At 24.6% G+C, this 26,378-nt stretch overlaps 1 protein-coding gene across 1 annotated transcript in view; it reads left to right on the plus strand.

The window, feature by feature from the left end:
* Positions 1-1,919: 1,919 nt before the first annotated feature.
* The window catches only part of LOC408372 (poly(rC)-binding protein 3), a 319,750-nt gene continuing 295,291 nt past the window's right edge, over positions 1,920-26,378 (plus strand). The window contains exon 1 of the mRNA XM_026444321.1: positions 1,920-2,133. The gene's annotated coding sequence lies outside the window, so the exon portion shown is untranslated. The remainder of the gene's footprint in view (positions 2,134-26,378) is intronic.

Consider the following 26,378-nt stretch of genomic DNA (forward strand, 5'->3'; position numbering starts at 1 on the left):
TTTGGCAAGTCATCAAAGTTCAGTTTTTTTTTTATCATTTAATTAAAAAAGTAAAATATTTTTCTCGTATCAACGATCGAAACGATCGAAAAACGGATTCGCAATAATATTAAAATTACCAAGTTTTGTTTCAATCAAAGTAAATATCCACTGTTCTCGAAAAATAAAATATTGGAAGAAACGTGAGATTTCGTATGGCGTTTCGAAAGTTTCTGCATTTTACGCTACCGGCCAACAAATATTCCCCCTTGGTTTCCCGCCGGAATAATCCGTCAAGGCTACTTTATGCTTGGCAAAAATGCAAAGTAAAGAATCTCCAGAGCATCAGAATGTTTCTCTCATAACTCTGAAAACTTCGTACCTACGGGCTGTTTGTGCATCTTGTATGCAATCACCGAGACATCTCGTGTGTCATTGAAAGAAAAGATTTATATTTTTATCATATCTTTTTGAAATCGTTTTACATTAAAGACACGAACTTTGTTAGATTATTTTGGATATTTGATTGTTAATGAAAAGTATTGTCTCTTAGAGAAATTTTATTTTATTTCATCACTGAAAAATGGGAGATTTATTGTGAAAATTTAGCTTCTGTTCGAATTTTGTAAGAAGATTTACAATTCTTTTATAAAGTTTCATTGCACAGAAATTTGAATTTTTATTAAATTAAATATGTTATATTCATAGATTTCAAGAAAAAAAAGTGAGAGAGAGATTTTTGTAAGAAAGAAAAAGAAAATTTTATTTAATATCCAAAACAATCAAATGGAAATTTATAAAATTCTGGAAGAAGGTTTACAATTATAAAATTTCATTTCGTGGAAATTAAATTATTTATTTTATATTTTTAAATTAATTCTTAAAAAAAAAGAAAGATAGCAATTTCAGGAAGAAAAAGAAAATTTTTTTTTAAATTCGAAAAAAATACTAATACATATTACATATCTCTGTTCATATTTTCTGACATTCAAAAAAAATTGAAAACGAAAATATTTGTAATTCTTATAAAATTTTACTGCATAGAGATTTAAATTTTTTATAAAATCTCACACAAAGAAAATCGAGAAATTTTTATGATACTTCCACTCTAAAGGTATCAAAAATTCCCACGAATCTCCCTTTCACATAGAAATAGTAGAATATTTGTGAAATTCTGTTTAAAAAAAATTGCAATTTTTGTAAAGCATCGTATCAAAGAAATCTGGAACTTCAAAGAGAAAAAGAATAATTCCATCATTCCTCTGTAGAACTTAAAATATTATTTCAAAAAGATATGAAATTCACACAGAAATATTATCTTAAAGAGATCTGAAATTTCTCCCTCAAATAAATTGAAATATATAAATAGAAAAATGAAATATCTATAAAAATCAAATAAAAATGAAATATTTTCAAATACACACTATTTGAAAGTATATAATGTTATATTAAGAAAAAGAAATGTTGTATTATTATATAATATTGTTTAAATATATAATTACATGTAGAAATTACAATAGAATTTCATTAAATAAATTTTTGATTTAATTTAATTGAAATGTAATAATCATCAATGATAATTATTTTCTATCTTTTATTTCTTACTCCTTGAATAAAAAGATAGAATTTTTTATATGTTATACATATTTTGCAATAATATAACTTCAATATATCACATAATAATGACGTTAAAATTAAAAATTGCTTATTTGAAATATCTAATTTCTTATATATATATATATATATATATATATATATATATATATATATATATATATTAAAATACTCATTTCAAAGTAATGTTTGTATATATCTTGCATATTAATTGAAAAAATGATAATTATATAAATATTTATCATATGTATGTTATTGCACAAAGATAAAATTTCGACATCACCATTATCTTCATGTTGTTTTCCTTTGCAGCGGAGTTTTATCTTGCTCCAGAGGGTCGAACTGTGTGCACATTGGAAGGAGGATCACGGTGTTCCTGCGAAGCGTGCGACCTCACCTGTTGCGACCTCCTCTGTTGATCTTAATCGAGATTCCACTGGCCAAAGTTCACAGGCATCATAATCTTTCCTTCCTACCTTCTCATCCTTTCGGCTGGAATTAACGCTGGGACACACGGATATATTGGCAATCTTTTTCCAGGTAAAAATGAATCTACATTTACTTTTCCATTTATGCATTATACATTAAATCAGATGTTGCTTGTCTTATCTTCAATCGTGATTGAAAGCAAGATTTCGTGTACATGGAAATTTTTTGAATTCTTGAAAAAAATATGATGTATAGAAACCTGTAAATGTATTTTTTTAACAAGAATAAAAAAAATCTTTTATTAATAAATGATATTAAGTAATTGTATTAAAGAATTGTATATAATAAAATAGTAACAAAGAAAAATATAGTTAATAAATCGTTTAATGAATGGATTATAGAAAATTAATTTATAGTTTTTCAATAAATTTTAAAAGGATCAATTGATCATAATCAATTGAATTTGTGAGCACTAATTTGTAAATAATTAAAATTATAAAATAAATAAAATTATGCTTAAATCGATTGAATATTATTTATTTCTTTCTTGTAATGATTCTAAATATCTTTCGACAAATGATTATAAAATATTATATCAAAAATTAATTTTTACATAATACACGAATTTTCACTTTATATCATGATCTATATCTATATAAAAAAACGAAATACTATTACGATCACTTTTTTTTTCGTTCATATTTCTCCTATCAAATTTTTCAATTTTCAATCTCTATAACACATCGACTGCACAATACATCTAATCGGTGCACCGCAACGGGGTCGTAGCTCGCCGCGATCGATCACCCATAAAATACGTACATATTCGTATACAGGAATGGGAGATTGCACAAAAAGTCAGTAGTGAAATCGCTATCGAATTGTATCGTTTCAAAACGGTTCTCGTTTATTCCCCATTTAACACGAACAAGTTATATCCCGCAAGATATTTCGAATTCCGCGCTCGTTAAAGCTACCCTCTGGCCTCGCGATATTCGAGTTTCCCTCTCGTCCTTTATCCCGTTTCCGGGATTGGCTATATCGGTCAGCGCACATGATGAGGCCGGATGCGCGTAGCAGGATGCGCATGAAGCGCGCGTGTATACGCGCTCGTGAACAGTGTCGCGTCAGCCCCCGGCCCTGCTACACCACGTACCATCATCCAGGTCCAGAACCTATACCTGTTCTTTCTCTCTCTCTCTCTCTCTTCTCTTTTACCACCGACCGACCGACCGACCTAACCCAATCGACCCATCCACCGACACCACAACCTGGCGAACTTATTCGATTGCCACGTTGTCGAGTCAAAAGTCGATCAATCAGTGTTTCACCGTCGTTGTCGTCGTCGTGGTCGTCATCGTAGTGGTGGTCCTCAACGTTCGATCCATCGACACGCTGGATTAACCTTCACTGGCAAGTCTATATTTATTTATTTCCTTTTGTGTACACATCTTTCTTTTACCATTTTTCAACGGTTCAACGTTATCGATCGAACGCTTGCCGTGACGCGTTTACGCGACGCATAGATCCTCGCATCAACTGCCATTGATTTCGAACCGTAGTCACGTGACTACGGTGCAACGAATCCTTACGCAGCCACCTGGTATTTCGCGACGTAGTCGAATCGGTGACAGTGTGCCGTGTGAAATTTACGCGTAAATTACATCAGGAATATTCGAAAGTGATATCGAGACTCGCTGTAATAGCGAAGTTAAGTTTTTTTTTTTTCTTCAGTTGAAGCGTGATTTGTTCACGTGTTATTGCCGACTTAGGTCCTTTGACAACAAATACACGTGTATACCTACTCGGTCTTATACACGGAATGGGAAATGGGAATGTACGAAAATGACTGTACTTTTAAACACATGCAATCTTAATTTTAAAAGGTTAATTAATTTCAATTTTATTTTAATAATTATTATTTACTACTTACGATTATTTCTTGTCATCATTATTATTATTTCTAATTTCATTACTTTTTAACTTTTTTCGTATTATAATAGTAATCTTTGTTTAATTACTTATTCATTTTGTTTGAAAATAATTGTAAAATATTATTTTAAAAAAATATTAGCTTTTTTTTTTTATTTATTATAATCATCATATCTATGGTTTAGCATTAGCAAGTTTACATTTGTAGCTTAGTATTAATTCGTTTCAAATAGATTTTTTAAATATTATTTAATAAATATGAAAATTAATGTTTATTAAATATTATAATTTAATACAATTAATTGGAATTTATAAATTTAAATTATAATAATCTTTAAAGAAAAATTATTTAATTAAATTATTTAATTGTTGAGTTTTTAAATTTAATAGACAATTCAAAGATCCACTAGGAGAATTAAAGCAACAGAAAATAATAATACATAGTAGATGTAGTTTTGAAAACTTGATTTTAATATTTTAATGCAATCTGAATATCTGTGTCATTCTGAATTATAATATTATCAAAATTTAATATTGATAGATTATTATAGCCTTTTAATAATTTAATCAAATATTATATAAATCATATAGATATTCAAATTGTTCAAATATTTGCTTTATGTAATACCACAAATTATATAATGTAAACAAATACAATGAATCTTTTACAACAAAGTACCAATTTCCTATTTTAAAATTAATCAAAAATTTTCATTCTAAATTTATATATTTACTATTACTTTAAATCTATATATTTAATGACACTTTATAAAAATTCATTGTTCATATATTTTGTTTAAATTTTCACTTTAAATCTTAACTTAAAATATGCCTCTTAACATTAGAAACAATAATTAGTTCACATATTTCCTTCAAATAACCTTTTCTTTCAAGCTCGATGCAAATTTCAAGATTTAATCAATCCCAAGAAGAATTAAAGCAACAGAAAATAATAGTACATAGTAGATGTAGTTTTGAAATCTTGATTTTAATATTTTAATGCAATCTGAATATCTGTATCATTCTGAATTATAATATTATCAAAATTTAATATTGATAGATTATTATAGCCTTTTAATAATTTAATCAAATATTATCAATCATATAGATATTCAAATTGTTTAAATATTTGCTTTATGTAATACCACAAATTATATAATGCAAACAAATACAATGAATCTTCTATTTCTATAACAAAGTACCAATTTCCTATTTTAAAATTAATCAAAAATTTTCATTCTAAATTTATATATTTACTATTACTTTAAATCTATATATTTAATGACACCTTATAAAAATTCATTGTTAAATATATTTTGTTTAAATTTTCACTTTAAATCTTAACTTAAAATATGCCTCTTAACATTATAAACAATAATTAGTTCACATATTTCCTTCAAATAACCTTTCAAGCTCGATGCAAATTTCAAAATTTAATCAATCCCAAAATTGTTTTCTTCAACAATTTTCTTTGAATAATAAATCCAAATTTGATGCGCAATTTTGAAATCGATTCTTAAAAATCGCTCGAAAATTTCCATTCTAAACCATAATTGAAAAAAATTAATCAAGAGGGAACGAAAGATCGAGAAAGTTATTTCCAACGTTTAAACCGTAAAAAGAAAGGGGAGAGAAGTTGATGGCCGTTAATTGTCACGAGGGAGGGCGAAAGAGAGAACCGTACGATTTCCAGCGTGGAAACGGTGCGAAACGTTTAATCGAGTTGGCCCGCGTTGTTTTCCTCGTGGCGGGATTTTTCTTTTTCGACGACACTCGTAATTACAAAAGTTGCCGCGTTAACCTTTTTTCGCCTGTGCCCGCGCCGACATTTACGCAACTTTCTTCCTTTCACTAGGAAATGAAATATATCGTTGTCCCGCTCTTTAAAAACACCATGGCCCGTAATTTACAACGGAGGAAACTGCGATGAAACTTTTTTCCACGTTTTTCCACGGCCGCCCATTGGATTTGTAATTAATCCTCTCCGCCTGAGATTAATTTTGATTTATAATTGGGGTGATTGATGCGTAACAAATTAATATAGAATCCTGCTGTAATATATTTATAATTAGGAGACATTGAGCTCGATTGTTATCTTGTATTCGATTATTCGATCAAATAATTAAAAATAGTTAAAAATTGATATAATAACAATTGAAGTATTTTAATGTCTTTCTACATACTTTTTATGTTAATTAATTAGTTAAAATTGTAGAATCTTGTTATGGATACTTGGGAGAGACTGATATTGGTAAACCAATTTTTCAGTTTTTGATTAATTATATGGATTGTTGCGTCTAATAAGATTATTTGTTTGAATAATTAAATAAAAATGAACAGAAAATTCAAATTCGATGAAAAATATATCTTTTCCATATTAATAATATTGTATTTTGATCTTTTTTTTATAAATAAAAAAGTGTAATATAAATTTTGATCATAAATTAAAAATATAAATCCTATTAGCTACATTCTATTATTATTTAATACAATTTTTATATAAAAGATAAAAAATAAAAGAATTTATCTCTCAGTATAAAATTTAAATTAAAATATCTCTGAATTAATAATTTTTTTTATTATTCTTTAAAGAAACGAAGTTGATCTTGATATAACACTTACGTTATTCATTCACAAAATTAATAATTAATCCTCAACACTATTCATCTTGCTTTTATTGTGACTAATAACACTGAGAAAATCAAGATAGCTGAATCAAGTAAGACACCCTGTATATACGCGTATATTTTGTACAATTGTACGTGTATTTAATATGCATTCGAATGAGAAAACTGATTCTCCATAATTTGTTTTATTTTACAATTGTTTACAATTTATAAACGAATATATGTATTTTTAATTGTGCACAAAGAGCAGAGTGAGATTCCCTATTTGGAGAATACCAGTCCATCTGATTGGCACTGTAACGAGGTCATTCTTTGTTTTCTTGATTCTGAGCAACCTCATTAATCCTGAAAAACTCTTGACTCAAAGTTTCGTCCTTGATTGAAGTGAATCTCCAAAGGTATTCCGTTACGACTTATTACGTGTTTAAGAAGTGCTTGGATGATTGTGGTTACTTGCTGATGTGGCATCAATATCACTTCACAAACCATTTTGTAAAATAGTTACAATCAGGGTATACCCTTTTCACTTTTGATGTTAAAATGGACCCAGTACATCGAGTGCTAAGACATTGTAAATTTTTCAGGATTCTTACTCTTTTCTTTGTTTAGGCAGATATTCTACATCTCGTTGAGAAGAAATCTCTATAAAATTGCTGATACATTCTCGACAAATGATGGATACCAAAATGTTATTGGAAAGTTGTGACAGTTGTTTGAAACTTCTGGAATCTTCTTTCTTTGGAAGATAGCAATAAGTATGATATATTTCTTCCTATTTTCAGAAATAATAATCCATTTTATACAGGAAGTTTTACATTTTCTAATAGTATTTTATGGTAGACAAGAATTAAGCAATAATCTTGTCAATTTGGTTTCTCATTTATTCTCTCTTTTTTTTAAGATAAATCTAATTTCTTCATCTTTCAACTGGGTCATCGTTCAATCTGAATATGGAGTTTCACAGGTGGTTCATAAAAAAAGAAAAACTTTCTTTCTTCTTCTTCTTTCTTGTATTTATTCTTTTCTTCCTGATATGAACAACTTCCCGAAGTAAACAATTCTTGTAGTTTTTGCAGTGGATACAAGTTTTTCGGAAGTGCATTAACATGTGCTTTTCTTCCTCAGTGCTGAATCTTGAAGACATAATGTTACAGTTGTTCTTTCCATCATGTTTATCGAATTGTTTGTCAACCAATGTTATATTTTCAAGAATAATCTTCATACATAAAGATGTGAAAAGAAAATGTTTTATTATTTAAGTTCGTTCTAAATAATTATGTGCATTGATATTTCAAATATTATTGTACTAGTACAAAAAAATTAATCTGCATTGTTAGATTAGATTACTTATATTCTATACTATATAAAGTATATTCTGTATATTGTATAGAACAATTTATTTTTTAAGAAGATAAAATTAATGTTCAAAGTTTAATTTTTTTTTATTAGGACAAATTAGGATGCAAAGTAGGACAAATTTTAAATTAGAAAATAATAAGATCAAAACTTACAATAGTGCTCTATTATTCTATTATTTCTGAAAAAAATTCTCAGGCAAAATTGTATTTAGAACTTGATAAAATGCTGAAACTTTAAAATATTTTTTGATTTCATTCTTTCAAAATCTCTTGTTGTCAAATAAATTATTCCATAAATTCATTATATTCTAAATTTACACAAACTTTTATTAATTTTATATCAAGGTTTTTAGATTAGATAAATTTCTTTGTAATATATGCACAAATATTTTTATAAATCATTAAATTTTTAAATTGTTCTTTTGGTAATTTTTAAATATCTAATTTTATATAAGAAATGGCTAGCTATATTAATTTGTATAAAAAATGTAAATAAAAAGTTATGTTAGTGTTAAAAAAGAAATTGATTTCTTATAATTTAAGAAAAAATGTTTTATATTAAGTAATTTTTTAAATTTAAAATTATGTTATATTCTTTTTTGAGTAAAATAAATCAATTATAATAGTAGAATATTATTAATATTATTATTAACATGGAAAAGATATATTGTCATTGAATTTGAATTTTCTATAGGGATACCTTATGAAAGAGGTTGATTAAGTCTTAAAGTAGATTTCAGAAATAACGATGCATACTTTGTATAATATTAACCCTTGACATTAAGTGCTCTATTTAACTCTGTTAAGCAAAGTAAGCATAAAAATATATCTTATATATCATATATGAGGTATATATATAAAAATTATAAAAAGTATTATAAAAAAAAAAAGATTATAAAGAATTGAAGGTGACTTTGTGAATTTATTTTAAAAAATACTGTAAAAAAAAGGAAAAAGAATCTAATCATTTTAGAGATTTAAAATTGTCTCATTTATAATAAATAGAATTAAATATTAATAGTTCATTAATAAAAATATATATAAATAATAGTTCATTAATAGTAGAAATAGTAGAAATAAATTATCATTTTAAACATCATTTTTTCTATTAAAATTATATTGAATCTTTTGTTAATTTTGTAATTCATTAAAAAAGTAATACTAAAAATATTAAATCAAAATATATGATTAAACATTAAATTAACAACAATATTAGTTTAATAAATTTTACAATAAAAATTTATAAAAATTTATAAAATTCTAATTTAATTAATATATAATTAATTTAATTAATTTAATTAATATAATTAATTTAATTTTTTCTTAAATTATTAAATTCTGTAATATGTTAACTATTTCAAATTTTTGATATATTATCACTTTATATATAAATATTTACATTAAGTTTTATTTATATTCATATAATTGAATTTAATATTAATATTTAATAATAATATTTTTTATCAATGGACGCAATTTTAATCAATGTAAAAATATATACCAAGTATTAATTAACTTTGATTAATCAAATAGTTTTCGTTAATTAACTTTTTATGATTAACTTTTTATGACACGATAAATCAATGGTCAATCAAACGTTGAATTAATTAAAAGAATTACCTAAAAAAATATTTTAAAAGTTAATATGAAACTAATATTCGATATTTGATATTTAATATTCGTATATTATGGACGATTTTTGAAAAGTGAAGATATAAAATTATAAAATTAAATATGCAAAAATTTTGATTAAGATCTATGTATTAATATAAACAATTCAATTTTTTAATGTATTTATATCTCCTTATTATTATGTTATTTATATTATTTATGTTTATTTTTTTTTTATGTTTGATTGAAGAATCAATCCTTATCAACATATTAAAATTTTATGGATACTTCTGGTATATTATCTGGTTTAATTGATAAATATTTTTCTTTATTTCATATTATAATTTTGCATGGTATTTTTACATTTATTATATATATTTCTAGAATTTTATTCGAAATATATCACACGTAATACACGCAAAATTTTAATATTGAAATAATATATATTTTGAAAAAAATGTTCTTGAAATTTTCTTCTTTTATTCCTGTAATTTTATTACAATTTTAAACTGTTAATTTATAATTTTTTTCTATTTTCTTATTTTTCATCGTTTCACGTAGTTTTTATTCTCACTTTTTGTGAATTTATTATATCACAACGTTTTCTTTTATTTTTGCAGTTTTGCATTCCTTCAGTAATTCTATTCTTGCAATTTTATTGTAGTTTCTTTATAGCTTTGTTATCGCATATATTTTATTTTGACAAAATAAAAAAAGCTATTTTCACAATGTCACAATGGACAGAGAATATCAAATTTCATTTTATCTTTTCTCTTTCGGAGAAAGCACATTTCGAGAATTCACTATTAATACCACAATGTGCAAATTCATATTATGACGTTAACTGTATCTACTTTGAGACTTTCGTCGGAATCTGTTGCAATGTTTACACAACATGTTTTGTTTCAACAATATTGTTTCTAACAATATCATTGGTTGCACCTAAGAAAGAATTATTAATATACATAAAATTTTGCAAAAAGAATTAAAGCTGCAAAAGAAAAAATTTATAAATTAGTGTCAAAATATAATTTTTTAAAAATGTTATTATATAATTTGTCAATAATCTTATTTCTAACAATATCATTGGTTGCACCTAAGAAAGAATTATTAATATATATAAAATTTTGCAAAAAGAATTAAAGCTGCAAAAGAAGAAATTTATAAATTAGTGTCAAAATATAATTTTTTAAAAATGTTATTATATAATTTGTCAATAATCTTATTTCTAACAATATCATTGGTTGCACCTAAGAAAGAATTATTAATATATATAAAATTTTGCAAAAAGAATTAAAACTGCAAAAGAAGAAATTTATAAATTAGTGTCAAAATATAATTTTTTAAAAATATTATTATATAATTTTATTTTGTGATTGGCCAATTTAATCTTTTTCTTAATTGTTAACATTTTATTATTCAACTTTGAGTAAATTATACTTTATATGATATACTTTGTATGGAAGATATCTCTTAGTTTCTTCAAATTTTAGTTATTACATTAGTGTTTAATAACAAAGTTCTATAGTATAGCATGTATGTCACTTAACCAAAATTGTATTTTAATTATCTATTTTAATATTATTATTAAATATACAATTAATCCATTAGAGCACTTATAGATAAAAATATTAAAGAATCAATTATGATTAAAATATCTCAATTTGACATTAAGCTGATTTGTTAATTTAATTTAAAGGTATTAATAATATTAAATTTATCCATCCATTTAAGATAATTTAAGATAAAAATAATAATTGATCAATTATGAGTCAAACATTTCGATTTAACACTAAACTAATTTATTAAAAGTATTAACATTATTATTCATATATTAATCCATCTACAGTATTCCATCTACTTCATTACAATAAATAATTAATGACGATTAAAATATCTCGATCTAATATCTTAAACTAATTTCCTTAATATATCTTAATTTAATTTGCTGAAGAATTCATTTGCACTAAATCGACGTTACTCTTAATGATTTCCGCCTTTAAAATTTTACGCTATGATTTCTTTATAATACAGTATATTACGTTTTACAATATTTAAAGACATAATTTTTTTAAATTATCTTCAGCAAAATATTCTTTGTTATTAATATTTAATATTAAATCAAGATACAAAATTATCTAAAAATACAAAAGATTCTTATTTCAAATAATTTTTTGAATCTTTCTTTTAAAAACTTGAAAACTCATATTAATTTCCATTCCAAAAAAGAATAAATAATAAAAAATGGAAATATTTTCATTTAAGCAAATGCTTAAATCGCGAAAAAATTTTATTTATCTGTTTACACCAGAAAGCAATGCATCGAGAATAGTAAATACATATTTCAAAATAAATATTAAAAATCGTATGTTTACCTCGATATAAATTTTACCTCGATAAGATTTTTTTACATCTTGTATTGTATACAATATGTAATATAGCCTCAATAGATCGTATCATACTATTAAATTTATTTATAAAGTATTTATTTCGAAATAATTCGATGTTGGAGATAATACTTTAGATTTTATTATATTTCAATGAAAATGTATTTATATGAATTGGTATTTAAATATATATCTGAAATATTATTTCTTTCCCAAAGAAAAATTAGAGAAAATAAAAATATCTATTTCGAAAATTTATTTTTCTCCAAAGAGACGATATTTATTTCAATAATAAGAATTGAAAAATAATTGATAAATAAATGATGATAATTTCTGAGATTATGTTTCTTATTTGGCCAATTAAATAATTTAAGATATTAAATATTTAGAAAAATAATGAATTGATTATTTGAGAAAATAATTTAAAAGTAAAATAAGATATAATATGATAAATATAATAAATAATATAAAAATATAATAAATATAATAATAATTTAGAAAAATAATGAATTGATTACTTGAGGAAATAATTTAAAAGTAAAATAAGATATAATATGATAAATATAATAAAATAAGAATAAAATATGCATTAACAAAAGTATATTAAGAAACTATTTATTTTCATTTAAAATCAAATTAATTTATCTCATCAAATGATTGAACAAACCATTCCCAATCCCAAATACGATTATTTATTTTCCACGAAATATTTTCCATCATTTCGAATAATAAATAAATATTTCCAAAAAGAATATTAAAAAGAATTCTTCCAAGCATTCGTGAATTAACAAACGAACAGCAACACGCCTATTTCCTTTCCTTAAACTTAACTCCGCGCAAGAAACCCAAACACGTTTCTAACTATAACCTATACATTATTTAGAAAAGAGGAGGAAAAAAAAAAAAAGGGAAAAAGAAGAAAAAAAAAGAAAATTCCCTCCCTCTGAAAAAGACACTCGTTGACTCCAAAACTCCGTCCGAGTGTTTCCAACCAGTGGCTTAAAATACGAGAGAGAGAGGTTGGATTTACACAGTCCCAGGGAGAATTTACTGACCACTCTAATATTTCGTTCATGGAGGGTTCTCGCTAGGTTAAAGACGCGCGCTTGCTCCGTGTACACTTGTTTGTTCCGGCAAATATTATCGTTAGGGGAACTATTATTACATCCAGACAACAAGTGCGACAGAGCATCGTCGACTTTGGTGCGCGACCCCGCTAATAACTCGCACTTGGCGAAAATAGACGAGAGTGGATGGAATAGGAGGGGGGGATGAATGCATGAATAGTACAGAATACGAAGAATTAACGCGATTCAGTGTTGATCTACGTTCAATTAATCGAAAAATTTGCAATCAGTGGGTATATATTTGTTAATTATTAATTATTAAAATTTATTTAACAAATTATCTTCGTGTATCTTGTTGTTTTGTTATTGGTTAGTTAAGGTTAGGTAATGGAATCTCTATTGTATTAAGAATTAATAGGAAGAACATTTTTGGATAAATCTTTCTATATATTTCGAGGAGAATAATATGCTTACTTATGAAAAATATATGTAATTACGATACGTTAATTATGGGTTTATTTAATATATGAAAAATAAATGATAATATATAAAAGTGAAACGTATAATTAGTATATTATTGGCGAAAATAATTAGTTTGATGGTTTTTTTAATTAATTTGAAACACAAGGGCAATTAATTATTGGATTAAATTTTTCAGAGATAATATATATCAAATTGACAAATTGTATTATCTATTTTCAAATAGACTATAATGATCCAGATATCAATGACTATATATTTGTTAATTAATTATTAAAATTTATTAAGCAAATTATGTTTGTATATCTCGTTGTTTTGTCTGAATTTTTATTATTGGTTAGTTAAATTCCTTAGAATTAAAAAATTATTTTTTTTTAATATTAATTAATAAACCATATTTTTTGATATATAAAAATTTGGATTAGATTTGAAATAGATTAAACAAAATTATTATTTTGAAAGTTTTCTTAATTCACTCATTGAATTTTAATTTTTAATTGTTCGGTGAATCATTTTCTGTATAAAAGGATATTTCATATTCAAGTTATATGATTTTTACAAAATGTAATATTACAAATGATTAATATATATCTTTTAGTTTAAAGGTTTAAATTTCGTAATATAAAATCTAAATTCTAATATTCTGAGATTCTAAGCTTTTAACAATTAAATTGAGTAAAAAATATATAATTAACTGCAATATTTTTTCTGTGCAAAAACAAACAAAATTCAAATTACAAAAAATAAAATAATTTCGTGAAACGATATGCAGATACGTGACACGAAAATTGACTAAATAAACGCGGCAATATTATGCAAATTTGACCTTTTTACATATCATATCATCTCGAAACAAGGAGGTTATCGTCCTTTAAATTACACGTAGGCAAACATCATTACAAGATGGTAGAAAGTTAAAAGTTCACAGACTTTCCCTTTTATCGTCGAACTTTTATCGACACAACTTTAAAACGAGAACAATTAAGCAACAAAACTAGTTTTTCATTCGATAGGATGGGATCGTATTGCCGTGTCGAAACTTTTCCATTCCTTCGTCGTTAAAATCTTTTTCGCTTTTTTTTTCTCTTTTTAAACTGTCTTTACTCTTGATTGCGATAATGAATGGAATTTTATCATTTGTAACAACTTTCTGTTCTCGTTTTTTTAGTTTATTCTTTTATATAGTTTACAATAAATAAATGATTCTAATGAGATAAATAATTATATTCTTTGTGATATAAAATTCTTCTGTAATTAAGTATCGTAATATAATTTTTCGAAAATTAATTCTGAAATGTAATATTTTGTGTTAATCATTATTCATGATTATTTTTTACTCTTATAGCTTCTCAAAAATGGAAAATTTTTGGATATTCGATGTTATTTAATTTTCAAAAAATTTATTTTCAGAAAGAATTAAATTTCGCTTTGAGTATAAACTATTTAGATTGTGCATGAAGAATTAGTATTCTTGTCAAATTTATCTATTCCTTTATTTTGTCTATTTCTTTTCAAATTTTAATATTATTTGATGATCTAGTTGTTTTTTGAGTTAAATTTTTTCAAAAATTTCTCAAAAAATGTCAATATATTTTTCAAGTTTTTTTTCAAAATATTCAAAAAGTTTTTGAAAAATCTGTTTTCAAAATTTTTTGTACTTGTATTGTAAACATTTTTATTTCATAAATTTTTCTTTTACTTTCATAGTTCCATAAATATTCAGATTATTAATTTCTATTAGATTAATATATCTATTAAATTATAATCATTAGATTAATTTATATAAAAAAAAAAAGCTGCATACATTAAGTGGAGTAAGTAAATAATTTTAGACATAAATCAAATAATTTCGACAATTTTTTCGATGCAAAATAACTTGTTGTAATATGCAATGTAATATCACAAGATATATTATCAGTCCATAAATGTTAATGAAAAATTAAAAATATTAGAGTAAAATGACCATGAAACATGCAATATATATTCTTAAGATAAACGTATCATATAGTTATCGTGTCTCCTCTCCATTACTTTGAATAACGAATTTTCTAAAAATTACGAAAGAAATTATATAATATATAATTAAATTATTATATTTTCAAGATAGAACATAAATCTTTATTTATCTTTCAAAATATGGAAAATACTTAATAAATATATTGTTCCTCAAAATAAACATAATTTATTCATTTTTCTTAAAGAAAATGGCTAATCAAAAATAAATGAAATAAAAATTTCATTCCATTACAGTACAAAAGTAATAAAAGTATCAAATTTCGACATGTTCATTAATATCTTATATCTATTGGTCGATTCTACAAACCAAAACAAACGAAAAAGTTTGTGTAAAATATCAGACGAAGTTTATTTATAGTGTGAGATATTGACTCTCTTTCTTCTTCACATTGTCGTCTAAGTTGTCGTTTCGTTTTATTTAACACGAACTTAAATAAATCTGGTATTTATGTATACCAATTTTTATGTTTATTTTAGCAGAATTAACACTTTCAATAATCCATCCAAATATTCTGTACATTACATTAGAAATATTGGGAGAAAAAATGAAAAATATCGTTTATTATTATAAATTCAATTACAAATTCAACTTTCACACAATCTTTATTTTCTTAAATCTGCTTCTTATGTATCTCAATATACATCAACTATATTCATTTGGATTATCCCAATTGAAATTGATCCTGGAAATAAATTTTTATTTATTTCTCATTTTATTCCATTTCTATTATTATTAACTGACAACAATGATGACTTTATAATATTTATTCCTCCAGAAGGAATTCTATATGTTTATATAATTGAAGAAGTTTAAAGAACCAGTGGAAGACAAATGCTGAAAAATTATTACAATTCCTCTCTCTGTCTTGATTTTTCAATTATACCTATTAATCTAATTATTCAAAATATACTTTTAACTTTAGAAATTTTTATGTCAATAATTCAAAGATATGTATTTTCAATTCTTTTGATTTTATACTTCTGTGAATCAAATTAAGTCATTAAAGACTAATGAAAAAAAATTTTCCATTTCATATAGTTACAAATATATATCTTGACCAATTATTTTATCATTTAGATTAATAAATATATTAATTAGAACAGCAATTTGAATTTATAGATCAATTTCAGTATTAATAATTCTAAATTTAATTAATTCAACATTAATTTCAAGATTATAATTTCGAGATATTATTCGAGAAAGAACATTTCAAGGTATACATACATTATTTATTACTAACTTTTTAAAATTTAGAATAATTTTATTTATTATTTCAGAATTAATACTTTTTATTTCATTTTTTTGAACATTCTTCAATTTCTCCAATTTCTACACATTTTGTCATGATACATCTTCTGCCAATAACGACAATGCATGCGATATCAGGGACGATAAAGTAGAATGAGAATGCACACATTGCTTTGCTTTTCATCTTTTGATGAACGCAACATCGTTATAATCTTTAGCACTTTAATTGGAAAGGTCGCATCAGTGCTGTGAATCATTCTGTTTCATTCTTTCTTGATACATCCTTTGTCAACCAATGAGAATAATGAATTGATTTCCCATCTTCTGACAAAACTATTAACAAAACACTTAACAGAAAGAATATATGACGTTGTATAAGATCAGTGTCATTTTTGAGAGAAGTATTTAGATTCTTGAAATTGTACATTTCTTAGAAACATTGTACAAACGTGATCTTGAGACGATATTTTGAAATGCCAATCTCAATTCAGCATCACTTTGCTCTCGAAAAAATTTATTACAAACATTCGCGGATTAATTTTCCAATGTGGTTGTTCCAATTTTAGGAATTTTTTTTTAGATGTCATTGGCACGTTAAACAGCTGAAAAAAAAACCAGTAACTATTGGATTATTCCAACTGTTTGATCTTTAAACCGTTTCCTTTGAACCTCGAATTAGCAACGATCGTTTAAAGCGGAATAATAGTAAACTTTGTAACATTTTTATTGTACGAGAGAATTCCAAATTAAATATTTCCTTTTCCTTAGAACTCCATTTGTCCTGCCAATGTACCATTTCCGGCAAATACAAAGCGAAACTTGAGCAATTTTACGTAGACAAAGAACGTGGTATATATCCATAACTTGTATGAAAGCAATAGGAAGCATCCTCATTAAATCTGTGCTCCCGAGCAATCACCGGATCTGTCATCAGCATCCTCCTTTTATGGAGGGCGGTCCACCATTCTCATTAACTCTTTTCATAGAAAATCTTAAAATCCGTTTCTACCTTTTCCTATTAACGACAAATCAGTCAGGTTTAAGGGAAGAGGGGGAATGAGGGAAAAAAATTGATTGTAAATTGAGAATGTGGAATAACATTTGAAGTCCTGTTTTGTAATAAATCAAGTTTGAATGTATTTCTATGAATGAGTGATTACTCTACTGAAAAAAATTAAATAAGAAACGTGAGGAATAAAAATGGAAATGAAAAATATTCAAATTTTATTTTCTTGAAAATTAATGTTTGAGTGAAAAAAATTTGTTTGCAAATAGAATTAGTTTATTCATATCTTTAAGATAGTATTCTGATTATTATTTAGCCATTTTCATTTATACTTGAAAAATTTTCAAGTTTTATTCAAAAACGAAACGTCTTATTCTATATATTTTCGACTTATTTTTTTCACCTAAAAATCACAGTTGTACTATTATTTGTGTTTACGTTTGAAGATCATCGATATTTGATTGGTTTGAATTGATCCAAACTGCATTTCGAATGAATAAATCAAAAAAAAAAAACTATTAACGTTTAATTAATTTTAATAGTTACAAAATCAGAAACTATTAGATAAAATATCCACGGAATTCGTACAACAATTTGTCGAAACTCCCTTTCCAATTTTCCTCGACGAACCTCTTCCTCCTTTCGCATGCCAAGCTCAAAGGTATCATTTTTCCTGAATATAGGGAAGCGAGAAGCCGTCCCTAGTTGCCAACTTATTCGATTTTAGGGTTACAATATTAAAATGGCACTCCCTCTCCAAGGGAGAGAACTCCTTCTTCTCCTCCTTCCCATTCCTCGAGACTGTTGCGTTAATATTGCAATTGGCCCATGGGAAAAGTGGAAACCTTCGAACTTAGAGAGGAAGGTGAAACGAGGCTTCTGTATAACGTGCACCATGCTCTTGAACATAGCATAGGGACATTTGTCGCTGTCTACTCCTCGCCATGTTCCATTTCGTTGACTTTGACTACTTGCGTGCCCTCTACTTCCTAGAATTAGAGAATGAATCTTGGATTTTATTTCACTTTTCTTTTTTTTTTAATCCGTAAAATTAATTTGAACTTTCTTGATTGGGATAAAAAATATATGGAATATTAGATTTAAATAAAAGAAATAAAACATTAAAAGAATATTTGTTTAAAAGTTGTGTTAGAGAGACGAGAGAAATTTCATTTTGTATAAAATAAAGATAATTGTTATTAAATTGTTTATTACTTGTTGCTAAGAATAGAATGTTTGTTTGTGTTTCTTTTTTTTTAATAAATTGTATAAAGAGAATGTTAGGTGATATAAAAAAGTTTCAGAGTTTTGAATTTGATTATTTATGTGTAATTACCAGAATTATTGAAAAAATAATTAATTAAAATTTTGAATAATAAATTATTGAAATAACTTATTTTTAATTTCAACTTCATTAAAATATATTTCTATATATTTCTTTGAAATTTAGCAAATCTGTGAAAATTTATTAAAAATTTAAAATTTTTTATTTTTAGTAATTTTGAGATGAAAATAATATAGAAAAATGTATTAAAAAAGAATTGAAACTAAAAATAAATAAATGTGAAAAATTTGTATATCAAGTTAATTTTTTAAGTAGAATCTTATATTTTTTATCCATAATATAATGCAAGTATTTATAATTTAGATATGATTTAATATAATTAATTATGATTTTTGTTCAATTGAATTTTTATTATTATTGTATTACTATAATTTAATCAGAAACATGTTGTATATTTGTATACATATTGTATACATATTGCATATTAGAGCTTTATAATTAATTCTATTGTTGTCTTGTTTATATTAATGAGGAAACCTGTTTTCCATTGTATTTTAGAGAAAAAGAAATGCTATATTGTTTTTATATTCTTATATTAAAATAATTAAAATAATTAATTTTAAAGTAACACAAATAAATTTATAAATTCATACAAGTATAACTGAAGTCTTTGATTTTGAATTGAATGAGAATAATTTTGTATAATTTAATGCATTCATATTTTTAATAATGCAAGCATATTTTTAATCTAAAATGAAGCTTTGATCTTGTGTTCTTTTGCCTTGACTGTATTTCAAATAGAGATGAGAATTCGATATATTTTTATTTTAATTATATCGTATATCTATATAATATTTTACATTGAGATCATTTTAAAAAGATAGATTTTAAGATTTTATATTTATATACTTATAAGTATAAATATAATGTTATACTATTTTTTAAATACATATTACGTTTTTTAATTTATTCTCTTACATTTTGATGAATTCTCTTATTTTTATCAAAATATCAGGTTATCATTATTTAAATTAATTGTCCATTTATCCAGAAAAGCATTTACATCTCTATTCGAGCATCAATAAAATTTTAATATTGCATTTTAATTTATGAATATTTATTAACCATTCCTCTTCGAACCATTAATTTAAAAATTAAATCAAACCATAAATTGTTTAAACATCTATTAAAAAATTCAATTATTATATTATTTAATTAGATTATTTAATCAAAAAATATATCTGTTTCATCCATGATATTCTAATTCTGTACATTTAAGAAACTTTAATTATTTAATTATTTTAGATCCGTTATTAATCTCAATTCATTAACAACGTTTTACAATAAAAACTTCAATCTTCTCTCTCTTCCATCATCTCCAAATTGAATCATTTAAACATTCACCTGAAACAAAAATATTCCGCATCTATATTTAATTAATAAAATTTTAATTCTAATTAATCCAAATGCATTCGCTCATTAATTCTAAATCAATAATTTTTTTACAATAAAAATTACTTACGGATAATTTATTTATTTACTTCAATTATTAACTTATTTTAAACTCTATCGTCTCTTCTCTCTAAATCTTCCGTATCCGCTCCATCAAATCGAACAACATCGAAATCACACAAGGATCCATTTCCACGTTCACACCCATAAAAATCCTCTACATCTCTATCCGATAAAATTCTAATTCCGCGCAATACGCGTTGCCAAAAAGCAGATCGTTTCAATTCACCTGACCGATTCCGGTTATAACCATAGTTTCCACAGTTTCTTTTGTTCGTAACATTCTAGTTTCCGTGCTTGTACTCCCGTTGCATTTATGCAATCCACTATCTAACCTATCTTTCCTCCATATATTTCCAACCTTATAACGACGACCGGGGAACAAGATACGTTCGACACGCCCCTGTTGTTTCACACGTTCACTGCCCTGGATACATATTACATTAAACGTCAACGGCAAAGGAGTTTTTTTTCTTCTAAATATTTATTTCAAGGTGAATATTTAGTTCAGTTAATAGAAACGTGTACAGAGCAAATGATTCGTATCGATGGTTCGCTCTGTAAACTTCGAACAATTTAATTGGCCGAAATTTCACCCACGTGACACCGTACGTTGTGCGTTGTGCGTTGTGCGATACATATTCATACGGATTGTTGACTCGAAGCTCGAATATCGGTGATATATTGCGAAATGTTTGATTAGAAAGTGAAATGTGTGTATAATATTTTCAATTAGTTGTTCCGAGGTGAATCTTTTTCTATTTTTAATTAGTCGTTTCGTCTTGCGGGTCAATTGAGAGAGAAACAGGGAATATATATAGGTTAGGAAAATATAATAACGAATAATATTGTAATTATTGTAATAGATCGTTTTATACGAGCGTCTTTATGATATAATTGGAAATGTGTATTGTATCTGTGATTTGATTCGTTAAACATTAGTTGGTATGTTTGTTAAATTGTTTCTGAATATATTACGGTAGAGTTCTATTATACGAACAAATGTAATATGAATATGTTTGTTCGCTGACAGATACACGGAGTTGTACTGTAATTTAATATAACTTTAAAAACAACAATTTAAATTCTCTATTTAATAAATTTTTTAGAAAGATTCAGAGATTTATTCAAAATAATGATGAAACATCAATTTAAAAATATTATTAATTATTCAATGAAATTGAATATGAAGTTAAAATGAATTTTATATTTTTATTTAATTCCAACTTTTAAATTTAACAAGAAAATACAAATTTTTTAAAGAATAAAATTAAAAAATTGAAACATTTTTTTTCATTATTATTTAACATTCACTGCAATTAGGGCTAAAAAAATATTATTGTCGAGGAATAGAGAATTAAGATAACGCTTAAATATAATTTCAATTAATTAACCACTTGAATATATTTCCATCTTCTTTTGTTCAGTTGACATATTTTTCAATAAAATAAAGGGACCACGGCATGCCGTGAACGTTTCTTGTTTGCTAAGAAAACAGTGCTCATTACAGTGTACGTCGGCATTTCTCTTGTGCGGTATTTATAAATGTTTATTGACACAGGTGGCACATTGTAGTCACAGTGACTGTTTGAAGATAATGAATAGTGGATCACGATCCTTTAATTAACTGTAACGATATACGAGAAGTTGGAAACTTCTAAATTAACTCGTAAATATTATCTCGATTAATATCAGAGGGATGTAAGTAAATACATTTATCTTAATGATAAAGTAAAAGATCGTTGAGTATAAAAAATAAAAAAAATTAAAGTTGATTGACAAAATAGGATTGAAATAATTATTCGAATAAAACTTTTATTCTACTCTTTATTTATAATCTTATCTTATTTTAAATATACTTTAGACTCGATCAAAATTTATTTCAAATAATATTTTAATCTTTACATTAACACCCAATTTTTTAATTTAATATAAAATTAAAAATTTATTATTTTCTTTTTCAAAAGATTTATTTACTACTATTTTAAGTTTAAAATTTTATTACAGAAAATTATTAAAATCAGAATAATGTAAAATTTTGATTATTGACATAAGAATTAAATAAAATTATTTACTCTCTAATAAGTAATATATTTCAATTAAGATTGTGTTTTTTATTTGATTAAATGAAAGAATTTGAGGTTAATATTCGAGAAAATAATAAATTAAAAAATTATTTGAATAAATCATATTTACTTCTTAATGGAAAACTCGTTCTTGAAATAACTTTTAAAATACGTGTTGAATAAAAATAATCATTCAAATTTGATATTAAAACTTTTAATTCACAATTTATTATATTATAAAATAATACGTCTAATATATTTTTTTTGTGAAAACATAATAATTATTTAACCCTAGAATACGTTACATTAAATATAGACTAACAATTCTCAATTACCTTGTTTAAAATCCTGTACATTTTCTCTGAAAGAATTAAACTATCAGGTTTCTTAATTTTCTTCACGAATGAAGTTAATCTTCCCACCCCTCTTAATTACATTATTCCGCAAAAAATTAATTTGACTTCTTCCATCCTTCCTTTTATAGAAATATAATATTCTACGTTTTCTTCTTACGCGAAAGTATTAAAATGGAAAACCCATTTCTATATGAAGAATAATCACGTTTTCGTTTAACACATCTTTTAAGCAAAATATTATTTATTATTTAGATTTAGATGGAAAATAAAAATAAAAAGTGAAATTCGTTTCCAAATAAAATAATTATTTTTGGAAATATTTAAATGATTTTTTTTATGTAAATGAAAAGTTATTTATTATTTACAATTAAAATATTAATTTTATTTATTATTTATTATTTATTAAATAACTTACTTCTGAATCATTGTATAGCTCCTTCTATTATTCGAATTAAATGTCATACTATTATTTTAATTAATTTTTTAATCCATTAGTGCCCACGCATTTCATATTATTTCATCCTCGCTCCCTGAATTCGCACCGTTATCTCCGCCATGACAGTTGACAATATACACTTTTATCTCAGTTTAAAATCACTTGAAATACTCGAATCAGTATTTGCCACAGAATAAAGAAAAAGGTCGTTTGAATAAATGGAAAAGGACAGAGCATCTGTCGAAAGAGATCGTTAATGGCAAAGATGTAATTCCACTGTACGTATATATCCATTCTGCGCTCGTTTGTTCGTTTGAGGAGAGAAAGGCTTGTCTGCCACGTGTGGTGTATCTTTACACCGGTGTGCAAAAAAAGTATCCTACAAGCGAATTCAAGCCTTCTTTCTTTTTTCTTTTTTTTAATGAAGCGTACACAACGAAGTTTCGATGCTGTAAGTTTTCGTTGCTAGAGAAATTTATTTGAAGAAATCTCGAGTTTTTGCATGTTTCGTAGAGATTTTCTGTGAGAGATTTCCATTTTGTGGTCTGGAGAATCTTTAAATAGTAAGGAATTAAATATGCTCAGAGAAGATATAGTTGCTAGGAACGAGTTTGAACCTCAAGCCACGCTCGATTGCTCTATTTCTTAACAGTTTCTTTTTTAGGCTCGCTTGAAAGGTAATTTGCATGTTAATATTAATATTAATAATGAATGCATTTTCAGGTTAGTTTCAAACATAATTTTCAGTTTAAGAATTAACAAAATATTTTTTTGTTTGTATAAAGTTATATATAATAGTTTAACATTTAAAAAATAAAAAGTTAAAAAGAATGAATAGATTAAAGAAATGAATGCATAAAGAATATATACGTATAAATATAACTAATAGCCACGTGGCGCTGTTGTCGCGTCATTGGTCGCTATAATCTTATTGTAGAATATAACCATTGTGATCTTTCGAGCATAACCTCTCGATCCAGCTATGACATGCTTTCCAAATCGTTCTTCCATTAACTAAAGTGAAGTCAGTTACTATGTCAATATCGTGCTGTGCTGTTGTTGTGCTATTAGATTTTCATCATCTGATTGAAAATGTCAACAGATTATCGATTATCGGTATAATGTTTCTTTTCTTATTATTATTTATTTTCTATATCGTCTTATTTATTTTTTTTATCTTTTTTCTTTTTATTTATGCATGTTTGATATATGATAAGAATTAAGATATGATGAGGATTAATATTTATTTTCAATTGATCAATGTGAAAAATATATCGATATCGATCAATTTCTAATCAAATACAATGCAATCAATCTTTTCTATTCCTTTTTTTTACTGTGATTTTTGGAAGCAAGTGTTGTCCAAGTGATCATAATCATTATAATAATTAATTTTTTTAATTAATATTAATTCTAGTTGATCGACTAATATTATTTTTGAACAATTTTAGTTCAATTCTTGAAAAATATTGTAGTTTTTCTATAGGAATTCAATTTTGAAAATAATTTCTTAATAAGTGAAAAGGATTTTAATAAAGTTCCATAAGATGCATGATGCATCTTTCAATGAATCTCTTAGTTGTCCCTTGGGAAATCTTTAATTAATTCTTCTTTAATTCCACTTTAATCTTATAAAACTCTAAATAAATCTTCTTTAATCCTTTATCTAATGTGATTAATTATTTGATTCTTCTAAGTTTTAAAGCTTTTTTCTTGTTTTTTAAATTTTCTTAATTAAAGTATATCCAATATAAATTTTGGCCAGCTTGTTTTATAATTAATTAAAGATGTTATATAATTTTATGAATTATCTATTTCATATAAATTATCATCAACAAAAAGTAATAATTAAAAATAAAAATAATAATTAGTGTTATTGTTTGCGACTTTTTGATTTGTAAAATTTTGTAAATATATTGTAGAAATTTTTAAAAAATTAATTTTAAATAATTTATTCTTAAAATATAAGAAAAAAAGATGCATTTACGAAACTTGAAATTCTTTATCATTAAATTTTAAATCATTAAATTAATTAAATTATGAATATTATGCAAATTTAAATTTCTATGCAATTATAGAAATAAAAAGAAAAAGATTCACTTTACTCTACTTTAAATATTATATGATATATATTTATATATATATTTTTTTGAATATGATTCTATACATTATTTTTGGATATTAAAATAATGTATACATATCCATAATTTAATTATTACTCTTTATTATTTATTATTTTCATTTTACTTTCTTCTACATTTTTAATTACATATTTTCCTTCAATGAATTTTTATTTGATAATATTCGTATATAAATTACTTTTTTTATCAAAGTATTAAATTTTCATTCTATCTACATCTATTTTTCTGTGTATAAAATAGGTATCATTTATTTCTATCTCTATTCTATCTCTTATCCCCGAAATGAAAGCTATTGTATATTCATAACTCATCTTTCCGATTCTCAATCACCTACGAATTCGAATAAATATAAATAAAATTTGTATTCACCTATGAATACGAAATAACCGAATAAAGTAGGATAGGATATAAACTATGAAGCGCATTGAAAATAATATATCGAAAATAAAAATTTAATTGAGAGAAAGGATTACGTGATCATCAAAGAACGTTACGTGGTATCGGGAGTATATAAATGCAGTGCATTTAAAAATACTTTTTAATATTGATTTAACATTCAAAATATAAATATTATTCAACTTAATCTGCATTTCAAAATTTTAAAATAATCTTCAAATCCAAATATTGAAAATATTTACAATATTACTATGAACATGATTTAATATGTTGTCTGAAAGAGCGCATCAATATTCTATTTTTGATCCCATTTTTAGTCTTTAATTACAATCTCGTTTTTCAAACAATACAAAAAAGAAAAATTTTAAATATTAAAAATCAAAAGTCATTTATATTAATAAATTTATATAGTTATAATAATTAATTTCGTA

The sequence above is a fragment of the Apis mellifera genome, linkage group LG12 (assembly GCF_003254395.2).
Source record: "Apis mellifera strain DH4 linkage group LG12, Amel_HAv3.1, whole genome shotgun sequence".
NCBI lineage: Eukaryota > Metazoa > Arthropoda > Insecta > Hymenoptera > Apidae > Apis > Apis mellifera.